The sequence below is a fragment of the Diceros bicornis genome, unplaced genomic scaffold (genome assembly GCF_020826845.1).
Source record: "Diceros bicornis minor isolate mBicDic1 unplaced genomic scaffold, mDicBic1.mat.cur scaffold_160_ctg1, whole genome shotgun sequence".
NCBI lineage: Eukaryota > Metazoa > Chordata > Mammalia > Perissodactyla > Rhinocerotidae > Diceros > Diceros bicornis.
Window position 1 is genome coordinate 345594 of NW_026691066.1, and position 12289 is coordinate 357882.

General features: G+C 36.2%; 1 long non-coding RNA gene across 1 annotated transcript in view; it reads left to right on the forward strand.

The window, feature by feature from the left end:
* Positions 1 to 3118, forward strand: part of LOC131402580 (uncharacterized) — a 4065-nt gene extending 947 nt beyond the window's left edge. Inside the window, exons 2-3 of the long non-coding RNA XR_009218793.1 lie at positions 2481 to 2538; positions 3102 to 3118. This is a non-coding gene — a long non-coding RNA (uncharacterized LOC131402580). The remainder of the gene's footprint in view (positions 1 to 2480; positions 2539 to 3101) is intronic.
* The last annotated feature ends 9171 nt before the right edge of the window (positions 3119 to 12289 follow it).

Sequence of the window (12289 nt, forward strand, 5' to 3'; positions counted from 1 at the left end):
TGTTAGATTAAGCCAAAAGATCCGTTTATCTCTTAAACACCTTGAGATGTTTCTTTTCTATTTAATACCTTTCCTGTGCTGATTTACAGCACTTACATTTGAACTGGACCCCCTGTAACTACCACCCTGCGTACTTTCAAGTTTGGATCAGTCCAGCAGGCTCTCTCTATTTCCCACCTATTGCTGAGCACCACTGAGAAAGGCCACAGCAGTGTGGATAGATGCCACCCCGGATTTAGGACATCCATCTTGGTTCAGTTCTCATCATTGCTTTCACTGCTTGTTAGTTCTGCTATGTGACCCTGCCAGGGACTCCTCTTATAAGCTTTTCAAAATTTTTTCCATTTGTACTCAAGTTCCCAGACTTGACTTCTCACTTTCTACTTGTTAGCCTTACATTTCTGTTTGGCCTCCTCCACTGCATCTATCCTTCATCCATACTTACCTCCATCTCTCTTGTCTCCCAGAAGTTGCTGTCTGTTCTTCATTCTAAGGCTAACCCTCCATATGTACACCTCATCCTGTTCTCTTTTAGTTCCTAGGATTCTTGGTGTATCATTTGTCTTCTTCCCTGATAGATAGGTGTCTGTTTTTATCTCTTTCTTTTTGTCTCCTCATCTTCCCTACTTCTTCCTTCCCGCTGTTTTGCTTCCCCAACTCAAATCAGCTTCTTTTTCTTCACATAAACACAATGAAGTTCATCATTAAAAAAACAAGCAAAAACTCTCCCTCACCACTCACCCCTGTTTGCCTCCCATCGCCTCTCTCTTTGTGGCTACACTTCTGAAAAGCATGGTCCATTCTAGGTGTAGTACCTCGTTTGCCTCTACTCACTCCTTCACCTTATAACCCTGCTCCTCTTCCCAGTACTTCCGGTAGCTGTGCTGGCTTCAGTCAGTTTAGGTCACTGGGTCATAGTGGATGCTTTTCTGGCCTTATTTCACTTATTTCCTTGGCATTTGGGTGTCTTAACTGAGTTCTCTTACTTGGAACGTTTTCTGTGAGCCCATTCTCTTCCTGGCTCTGCTTACTTCTCTCACTGTCTTTGTTAGTCTCCTCTGCAGGTTCCTCTTCTTCCACCTCTTAAATATTACTCTTCTCCTGGGTTCCATCCTTACTCTTCTGCTATTCATGCAATCATAGCTATCACTGTTAACTTTAGTGTCTCTGTCCTTAACTCATACTTCTCCCCAGGAGTGCCCTACCATGTATCCACCTGCCTTCTGGACGTCCTCCCTTGGATGCCCTGCAGTCTGCTTATGTGCGTCTCCCGCTCTTCTGCCCAGGTCGCAAACCTGAGAGTCATCCTAGGCACTTCACTCTCACTCACCCCTCGTTGTCACTCACCAAGGCTGACAGATTTAACCTTCCTCTCTATTAACTCCTTGGTTTAGGCTAGTGGTTCATAACCAAGAACAGTTTTGCTCCCCAGGGGACATTTGACAATATCTGCAGACATTTTTTCATTGTCACCACTTGGTGGGTGCTACTGGCATCTGGAGGTAGAGGCCAGGGATTCTACCACACATCCTGCAATGCACAGGATAGCCCCTACAACCAAGAATTATTTTGCCCAAAATGTCAATAAATGCTGAAGTGGAAAAACCTTGGTTTAGGCTATCATCTTTTCTCTTTGGATTATTCCCAGCAGCCTTCCAATTGGTCTCATTTCTTGCCCTAAAACTCTCTTCAACACTGCCTGCTGTCCATCTAGCAAGTAAATCTAATGAATAAATCTGATCCTGCTCAGTATTCAACAGTGGTTCTGTGTCGCTTCCAGATCAAAGTCTTAGTCTCTTAGTGTGACCCGCCAGGCTCTTCTTGGTCTGGCTGGCCTGGCCCCCGTGTTGGGCTTCAGCTTTCCCTCTTTCTTCCCTGCTTCTTCCAGAAATACTGAATTGCTGGTAGTTTCTTTAAGAAACTTTGTGCTTCCATGCATCTGTAGTTTATACTTTTGTTTCTCTGTGTGGAGTTCCCTTAGCTCATCTCCCTGGAGAAATCCATCAAGCGTTAGCTGAAGCATCTCTTTTCCTATACACCCTTCCCTGACCCCCTAGGCAGACTTGGGTCTTTCATTCCCTGTGTTTCTGGTATATCACGTATACAGATTTCATCGGGTGCTACAGTTGTTCGTTTACATGCCTGCCTGTCCCCTAGGCTGTGAGCTCTTGAGGGCAGCTTCTCTGTCTTTTTGTCTTCACAGCCCTCTGTCTAGTTGGTGCCAGGCATTGCTGAGTACTTCGCAAATGCTTATTGAATGAATGACTACTGTGTGTGATGGATTAAATGAATGAGTGTTTGAATAATAAGAGTTCTGAGAAAAATTTTTAAAAAAGAACAATGAAACTACTTATAAATCAGTCCAATTTTGTTATTACTATAAATGAATCTTTTATGTACATCCTAACTATAATTATTCTAATTAATATAATTTTCTAGTTAATTTAGTGAAATTTTTAATATTTTATTTTCTGTTTTAGCTATTTGATGGCATTGAATGTGAATTTCCCATATTTTTCCTTTACATGATGATTGATGGTAAGTGAGCTTTCCTCCTGAAATTTAAGCTATAGGATATAAGTGGTTTAAAGAAGAGAAAAATGAAATATGACTCCTTTCAGCTAGCAAAATAGACCGCACCCAGTGATGTTAACTGCTCTGCATTTTTGTATGCTACTCTTCTGCTTCCTGAGTGAATATTAAATCATTTTCTGTAAAAGAATTTAAAGAATTAAAGAAATACTTTATTTAAAAAATGATGCAAACATATTTTCATATTTGCAAAGAAGTTTTTTTATGAATAGAAAGCACGAATACCATAATTCGTAACATTGTGAATATCTATAATATTTACACATATAAATAGAGATATTTCAATTAAAATTCTGTTTTCGATTCTAAATGCTAACATGACCTTCTAAAATCAATTTCCTGAAAAAAATATCACACACGTTTGCATTACCTTTTTCAATTTTATTTTTATCATTTATGTAGAAAATTACCAAAATAATTATAACTGGGCTAATAGATTTTCCTAAGGTAAAATTTCTGTGGTGCTTATTGAGCTCAGATGCTGCTGGATTTTATATTTTACATTTTAGGAGTTTTTAGAGGCAAAATCCCAGCCAAGTAAAGGAATATCAGGACCTTCTGACTCCAGTACTTCGTCAGACCACAGACGGTATAGTTGGCTTGTTTTTCAAGAAATTCTTCCTACTGATATTTCCTTGACATTCTTTTGAAATACCTAAATATTGCTTTTTAAACAGAACAGTTTATTTAAATTGAAAAAAATGAATGAGATCTTGAATGAATTAGAAAGAATAATTTATTAATTTGCTATAATAAATTTGTTTTTATAAAAGGAGTTCATTAGGCAATACAAGGATGGAGACGAATTTAGGTCGTCATGGCTGTAGTAATTGGAAAATAGTTCATTGGCTAGGCCCAGGTTCTTCATCTGTTATCTACTGTGTAACTCCACTCTGTGTAGTGCGGCAATAATATAAAATGACTGATTTGTATTCAGGTCACCAGAAATGGTATGTTCAGGTGACTGCTACCCCCTCCAGAGGGCCAGCTAGAGGCTCTGTCCTAGCCTAAAGGTACTACCATTGTCAAGAACATTCTGGCCTCCTCTTTGGAGTTGCTTCTAGGGCTTTTAGCATGTTATTTTGAATGTCTGCTGTGATGCTAAAATGTCATCCTTTGAGGATGGGTTTAATATTTTAGAAATGGTCAAAAGGCCCCATCTTATGAGTAGTATGTTGGTTGCAGTTAAACACTGTCAGGGCCCATAAAAGAACATAACTGATTTTTCTGTATGACTAGAAAACTAGTTATCAAAGGAATTCCAAAGGAGAAGTTCCAAATATCTTTGGGGTTTGGAAGTATTAATAAAATGAGAATATGTTCTCATAAGTGAACAGCTTTGAAAACATATTTATCTGGAAGTTAAAAATTATGATTTGTTGGGGCTGGCCCAGCGGCGCAAGCAGTTAAGTGTGCGCGCTCCACTGCGGCGGCCGGAGGCTCACCGGTTCGGATCCCAGGTGTGCACTGACACACTGCTTCTCAAGCCATGCTGTGGCAGTGTCCCATATAAAGTGGAGGAAGATGGGCACGGATGGTAGCCCAGGGCCAGTCTTCCTCAGCAAAAAAAAGAGGAGGATTGGCAGATGTTAGCTCAGGGCCGATCTTCCTCACAAAAAAAAAATATATATATATGATTTCTTGGTAAAAAATGGATGGTTTATGGGCACAATGCATGAACTGGCGGTTACAGCACTGAGCCCTGTTCCTATCTCACATGAAGTTTGTGATATTCTTTAGGGTTTTCCACAAGTACCCTAAATACTTCACAGTATGTGCTCACCCTTTAAAATACTTGTAATGTTAAAGTAGTGAAATGTTTATGGATAAACATTGAATTTGAAATAAAAATTAATTAATTTATTTATGTCTTTATGCTCCAAATAATTACTTGTGCAATGTGAGAAATAATGTAATGCGTGTGGTAATGCATATGATATTTAAAATCCCTTGAATGAGATCTTTTAGTACTCAGTGGTAAATCATTGCCTTGAGATGGTGGTTTAGTGTACCACACTTTAGGCTTCATCACATTCAGAGAGTGGTGTTCAAACTACTCCCTGTGAATCATAGACCTTTTTACTAGTTTTAGACACAAATATCGTGATTGATTGATGCATGAAGAAGGAAGCAAATTTTAGGGAAATTAGGGAAATTAAGTTTACTATGGGCTGATATTGCAAAAAGTCTTCTGTAGCACTCTACTGGAATTGGGTTTTTTTCCCCCTTTACATCATCCACAGAGATTCTAGTCTTTAAATAATAATTTTTAGTTTCTACCAAGGAATATTTTTAAACAGTTTGCTCACAGGGTAAGATGGATTTTTTCTCTTCAGTGATATTGAGTGGTAGATAATGGGTTTAATGATTAAAATGAGGATTTCTTCCCTCTAAGCAATGGCTCAGGGTTATAATTCTTCATTTAAGATTATACAGTATCTCATTTGTAAAACTTCCATAGACTAATCCTATTAAAAATAGCTTCTTCAATGGCTCTAAATATTTGCGTACTGTATATTTGTTGATTCATTTAAAGGTGTTAAAATTAAATGTTGTTAAAGGAGATATGTTAACATTGTTGGCTAAAGCATAACATATGCTGTCAAATTAGTGTTTTAAAGTCAAGAAGCTTTTTCCGCATTTTGCACTTGCAATTTCTGAAAGGAGCCAAAATATCCAATTTTCTGTAGTCTATCAAATCTGTTAGCTCCTCTACAACCTTTCTCTCTCCCTTCTAGTTATTGCAATTTCTTGAAGAGAAAATTTAGGAAGGACACTGATTTGTTATATTTTAAATATTTATTTTTAAACTCCATAGGTGATCCTGTTGTACCAAAGCACTACTATGTGCCATCTGATTTTGTAGAATCTGAAAAAAGAAACCCTGGTAGTCAGAAGCGATTTCCTAGCAACTGTGGCCGTGATGGAAAACTGTTTCTTTGGGGACAAGGCCTTTATATCATCGTAAAACTCCTGGGTAAGTGGAGAAGGTTGGGAACAATTTTATCTCTTGTTATCAAGTCGTTAGAAATAAGTATGTCAGGGGCTGGCCCAGTGTATTAGTGGTTAAGTTCACACACTCCTCTTCGGTGGCCTGGGGTTTGCAGGTTTGGATCCCAGGTGTGGACCTACTCACTGCTCATCAAGCCATGCTGTGACAGGCATCCCACATATAAAGTAGAGGAAGATGGGCACGGATGTTAGCCCAGGGCCAATCTTCCTCAGCAAAACGAGGAGGATTGGCAACAGATGTTAGCTCAGGGCTAATCTTCCTCACCAAAAAAAAAAAAAAAGAAGAAGAAGTAGGTCTTTGCAGACATTTTTCTTGTGTTTGCCTGGCGTTTCATGCTGCTAAGAGGTCTTGGGGGAGTTTCTTAGTATGTAAAGGTATATTAATATGTCTGTTTCACTGAATGATGATGGACGGTTTCTGGGAAGAAAGTCAGATAGTGTGGGTACCATTATCATTTAGAGGGCTGCATTCAGCTTAGTGGATAGGTTTCTAACAGAAGCCTATGGGAACTTTGAGTTACTTTTATATAATGTAATAAAATTCTGATTTAATATAACAATCATGTTTGGTCATAGCTTTAGTAAACCACTTGCCAAAAGGAATTGGTTATCCCAGAGTTTTCTTCTTTCCGGTAAATACACATTAGCAATTTACTCAGTTTGCTAGAGGCTTAACGGGAACATTATTCATAATTCTTTGAAGAATTATTCTTTAGCTTTTCCTAAAACTTCAGCTGAATAAAAGTACTCTTTGGACACATTGAAATGAAGGCTAATTTAACGAACACAAAGAACTATTATGCCTCTTCCTGTGCTATTCCTTGCTAAAATTTAAAATGTTATTAGCATTTCCATCAAAAAGGCTATCTTATTAGAGGCAGAATTCCTTTATGACAAAAAGATTATGAAACAGGCTGATCGTGAATAAAAGAACTGCTTGCTATGTGAAATACTGTTGTTGTCTTTGTTGTCCCCAGTACTACTGCATAAATGCTAAATTTGTGCTGTAGGAGTTATTGTCTTTGGTTTCTTTTTTTTCTATTCCATTAGGGAAGAATGTTTCCAAGTCCAGATTTCCAATTCAAGCTTTACACAGATGATATATAAGGGCAAATAGAAGCTAACCAAAGAAGAGAAAATTAACTTAATGCTGTTTCCAGTTTGTTCTTTTCCTAACTGTATTTTCTGGGTCTCCATATAAACTTAATCCTAATTCTAAAACCTGTAGAAAAATTTTCTTCCTTTGAAAGGACAGCTTTTTAATAAGGAGTTGATATTATTTATACAGGTTTTGCATTTAGATTTTCCAACAGACAAATATATATAGATGAAGTAGTGTTCTTAGAATCAAGCCTAGTTGGTAAGGTTATCTCTGGGTAGAATGTTATTTCCTTCTCACTAACATGAATATGAAGAAGGCTTGTTGATACTCACAGCTAAATAAAACATATTATAGTAGAAGAGTAGCTAACCTACCTAAGGACAAGAATTTTAACATCAGAATCCTAAGTACTATACTTGGAAATTACAAACGAGCATAAGGAAGTTTTTCTGTGATTCAGAGGCTGAAAACTGGTGCCTGGGATATGGGATTTGAGATCTAAACCTTCTTCATTCTGCTTCTTGCTGTATATTCAGCCTGAGGTTGATACAGTGAGAAAAAGTGCTATTTGAGCAAAGCCTGTGGATAAAATTGAGAAACCTAGTGAATTGGGAATGCAGAATTGACTATACTCTACATAAGCAAATTGAGCTTTAAAAAAAAAGAAAAAAATTGAAAACAATATCAATCAGTAAAAAAGCATTGGACCTTCTTTACTCCAAAATTAATGTATTCAGTGTAGACAGATTTTGAGTTTAGATACCATTTTCTTATCTTAAGACCAGAGTGAACAGAAATAGTGTAGGTCATGCCTTGATCTGTTTCACGATCAAAAAGAAGAAAGAGCCTTCAAAGAAAGAGTCAGTTTCTCTTCTTCCCTGCTGAGCTTCTACAAAGGCGGTAGAGAACACGCAGAAGGTGTGTTGCAAACTAGGAAACAACATGCTTGTCTTCCCTGAGAAAGAGATGCTGCATATTCTTTAGCACTCTTACCTAGCTGTGTGTCTTCTGGTTGACAACTCACTCTTAACTATTGTATACTTGCTCCAAGAACCAACACACTTCTGTGGACGTTAATCAGCATTCTAGACGCCACTTTTACCAACAAAGGCTTATTTATTCATTAAAGAAGCCTCAGTTGGATATCTGCTTGGCAACATTTTATGGACAGTTAATTGATTGGAGTTATGTGAAAATAATAGAACAGTAAATCTTTAAAAATATTCTGGAATATATGACTTTTACTAATTCAGGCCAGTTTGTATCCAGTGAAATCCACTAAGAATATTTTGTCCTGTGTGTGCCTTAGTGAATAATTATACAAAAAAACTATGTGACTTGTATTCCACTGTTAGAGCAAAAATACTCAATATGGTGTTTCCTGGCCGAAGGCTTGACCTACCCACTGTGTTCTTAGAAAATAGTTAATTATTACAGTATTTCTTTTATTTTCTTTAGAAAATTTAGACTTTTAGAATATCAGTGTTTGCTATAAAATGGGTAAATAAATTGTAAACATGTTTATTTTAAACCAGAGACATATTTTAAGATACATTTGTCTTGTCTTAGAATAAAGTGATCATTTGTTATACCTACAATTGTTATTTAAATTTGGAAGTTTAGAAACTATCCATGTAAGAGATGATCAGTCTGTAGAAAGCAGTGTACTTTTTGAGTTCTTTGCAAAAATAACTGTAAAAGTATTTATCACGTAAAAGTTCTTTGGATTGCATTTCTTTTTTGAGGTTAAGAAAAGTAGGGAAATATAAGATAACATAAGGTTAATGATAACTTTACTCTAAAACTTTCCCAAAGCCATTACTTAACTTTAATATGTTTTCTTAGTATTTTCTAAAAAGAGAAACTAACATATCAGTTGTTTAGCTTTAAAAAATATCTGACTTCTAGATTTTATCTTGTCTTTTTAATATACATGCAACTGACTTTCCTTTCTCTGTACGTAGGACATTGACAGTGATGACCTTCATGTAGGTCCTACTGTAAGATCCCAAATCGTTAAAGATTAGAGCTTTATATACTGTATAACTTAAGACAGGCGAATAGAAGGATTTTTTTAGAATGGATACTTTGAAAACATTGTTAGTAAACATCAGGAGTTAAAGTCAGTCATGTTCTTTGATTAAGCTTGAATTATTGAGTAATTTTAATAAGTACAACTTTCTCTCCAATATACACAAACTCCCAAAATATTCAGGTGAATGAAATTTTTCTTGAGTTTTGTGAAGACTTTTTGTCTTTTTGGCATGAATGTTATTTAATTTCCTGGGAGTTTTATTCAGAGACTTTTAAAGTGATAAAATGGATATAAAAGTACTTTAAAATATCCAAAGTGTTATGTACATATAAAGTTCCAACTTAATTTCTTGGGTACCTAAAGTTCTTTGGTAAGTCATTGTTTCAAACTCAATTTATTTTCCACTAGACTATATTTTAAATGAGTATTAATACCTAGCAAACTTGTAGCCATGTGATATAGATTATTTCTCTGACATTATCGTCTTTTTCCTCCACTTCCTTCTCCCCTAGTTTCTCTTCCTTTTTTCCTTTTCTTCATGTTTTTCTTTGACTGTAGTGGAAAGATCAAGAGTTTTGGGGTCCTAAACTTAGGAACTAGGCAGTTCACGGTTTGAATATAAGTTCTACTACTTACTATTTATATGACTTGAAGAATTTTCTTACCTTCTGTGATCATCAGTTTCTTTATTTTTATGTCAGAAAGATTAACTGATGAGGAAATATACATAAAGCATTGACTGTGGGACAACTACATACTTAAATGGTTCTTCTACTTCCTGCCCTTCTACCCTCCCTCCCTCTCTCAGCCACTATTTAGGATATAGTTTTGTGAAAATATGTTGCATAGTTCTTGTTAACCAGGCAACTCAGGATGCTCCTGGGCCCTCCTTGCTAGTACTCCCATTGCCACAAAACATCATAGGAAGAGAATGCTTGCCTAGTTGCTCCATAACCGTTCATCTGCTTGATGATTCAGCTCCTATTTGTAGAGGCCTGCTCTGTGCTAGTCACTGTGATATCCAGTAGCTCTACAGCAAGAAAGGAATGTGACAATCTAGGAAATATTTCTGTCCTCTGAGGGCAGCCTAGTTATTCTGATATACCGCTTCCTAATTCCAGTGTTTGTAACTAAGATAAGTCCATTTGCATTTGATTTCATTCATGATATTTCTTGCCCAATTGACCTCAAATATAAAAGCCACTTATTAAGCCTGGAAATTTAATGCTTTTAAAAGTTAAAGTAAATCAGTGATCACACCCCTAGTGTGCATGAGATCATACGAAACTGAGGTCTTGATTTTCATTGGTCCGTTGACTTCAAATGCAGTTGACTTAATTTTATTGCTCAGTATAGCACGTGTTTTGTTACTGATCAGTAAAGGTAAAATGAATAGATAAGAGTACAGATATATTTATAAATTGTGGTTGCTGAAAGATTTCCCATCTGTTACACTTCAGGAAACTTCAAGCAGAAAGACATCAATTTCTGAGCACTTTTGTTATCCTTTTCATGGTATCCTTGTGATTGATAGTGACCTATAATGGGATTTCTGTGCAGTGGGCATTATAAACATCTTGAGAGCACATGTAATACAGTATTACTTGAAAAGCTTCACGTAGGAAGATTTTCTTCTTTTAGCTTATTGTATAAATGACTAGCTTTCTTAAAACTGAAATTTTTAGTTGAATTGCTACTAGGGCTAGAAAACTTGTATAAAAAATTTATGATTCCACCCTCAAATATCTTAGTGACATTGAATATGAAAGCAGTGATGCCTAGAGTTCGAGAAGACTGCATACATATTGTCAAACTATTTCCCAGAAATGCTAATAATAATGCCTGCCTTAAAATGTGTCAGATTCTGTGCTCTACCCTTTACAAATAATGTCCTAAGTAATCCTCCTAACACCTCTATGAGATGGGTACTCTGTGTCATAACTGAAACTCCGAAGAGCTCAGCACCTCACCCGAGGTCACCCAGCCCGGGACTGACAGAGACTTGATTGATTTATTCAGGAGTCTTCGAGGTGCTTGCGTCACCTGTAACCTTTGTGGCAGTAAATATGCTTATTAAAAGTAAAAACTTTGGTAACCTAATAAGAATTAATTTGTATCCTCTTTTCATTTACATGCTGATTGTTAAAAACATATTTCTTAGTCATTTCTGTATCCTCTGTGAATCGTCTGGATATCTGCTTTGCGCATTTAACCTTGGTTTTACGATTTTTCTTATCAGTCTACATAAATGTTTCATATGTTAGGTATACTAAACCTCTCTGACGTTTTCCTAGTTTGTTTGCCTCTAAACTTTGCTTGTCCTGTTTTTTGATGAATGAAATTTAAAGTCTTTATATATTCAGGTGTTTCATTGTTTTTCTATTTAACTTTTTGCCATAGAATTTAACATTTAATCTTTGAAAGTTCATCACTGTTAATCAATTGAGTTAAAAACATATATTATACATTTGAAATTTTTTGGTATAATGTATTAGGTTGAAGATCTACATTTTCTTTTTCTTCATAGCTCATTTCTTAATACATGTGTTGCTAACATGTGTCCCTGCCCCTGAGAATCAACCAGGCTTTGCAGCACAGAATTTTACTCCATGAATTAGCTGCTGAGCCTGTTTTAGTGTGTCCTATGTGATTTTGGTGTCGTGATAAAAAATCACTCTGTTACATTTCCTTTAAATTGTCATTTCATTAAAGAAACAAAAATTCTCCTTAATATTTTCTTTTTACCCTCAATAATTATTGTTAGAGGTGAACCCAGGGTATGTTTTATAAGCCTTTCTATGCATAAAAAAGTGCAAATATTAATGAACCTAATCTGTCTTCTAAGGATTTAAAGACAGCTACTCCTATTTATAGAAATGCTTGATTTTCTGTGAGCTTTGGTACTGTATTGTGAAATGTAGAAAGCCAATTGCTCTTTTCTCCTGTTGTCTCATTTTCCCTTTAGCGATTCTGTAGTTGGTTGGGTGTAAGTTCTTTCAGGCTTCTCACACTTCGCCAGAAAGCTGCTGTCACGGAATTAGCGCAATGAGGAGCTCCGTTTTTGCCTCCTGAGTGATAAAAATCAGTGCAGTGAAAAAAATGTATGTCTGTTAACTTGACCTTTTAAAATACCTGTCGCTTTTACCTCTATGGAAATTAAAGTAATGATTATGGCAATTAATGTTTCCAAATTTGTTAACTCACCAATTTATTATTTTGGTTAATAAGTCTCTTGAGCACCTACTGTATGCCAGATGCTGTGCTAGGTAGTGGGGTACAGCTATGAGTGAGAAGCATACAGCCCGTGGAGACATAGACAAGCACATGGTATAAGTGGGGGAACATCAGGCTAGATACGCAGGTGCAGTACAAAGAGAGAAATAAGAAGGAAGTACAAAGAAATAAACTTTCAAAAGACTTGGTTAACTATTTGATTCATATCAATTTTGATACGTTAGCATTTATGCTTTCCAAGGACATAAAGATTTCTTAATTTATCTGTCATCATTTATAAATAACAAAATAATAAAGATAGAATTTCATTTCTA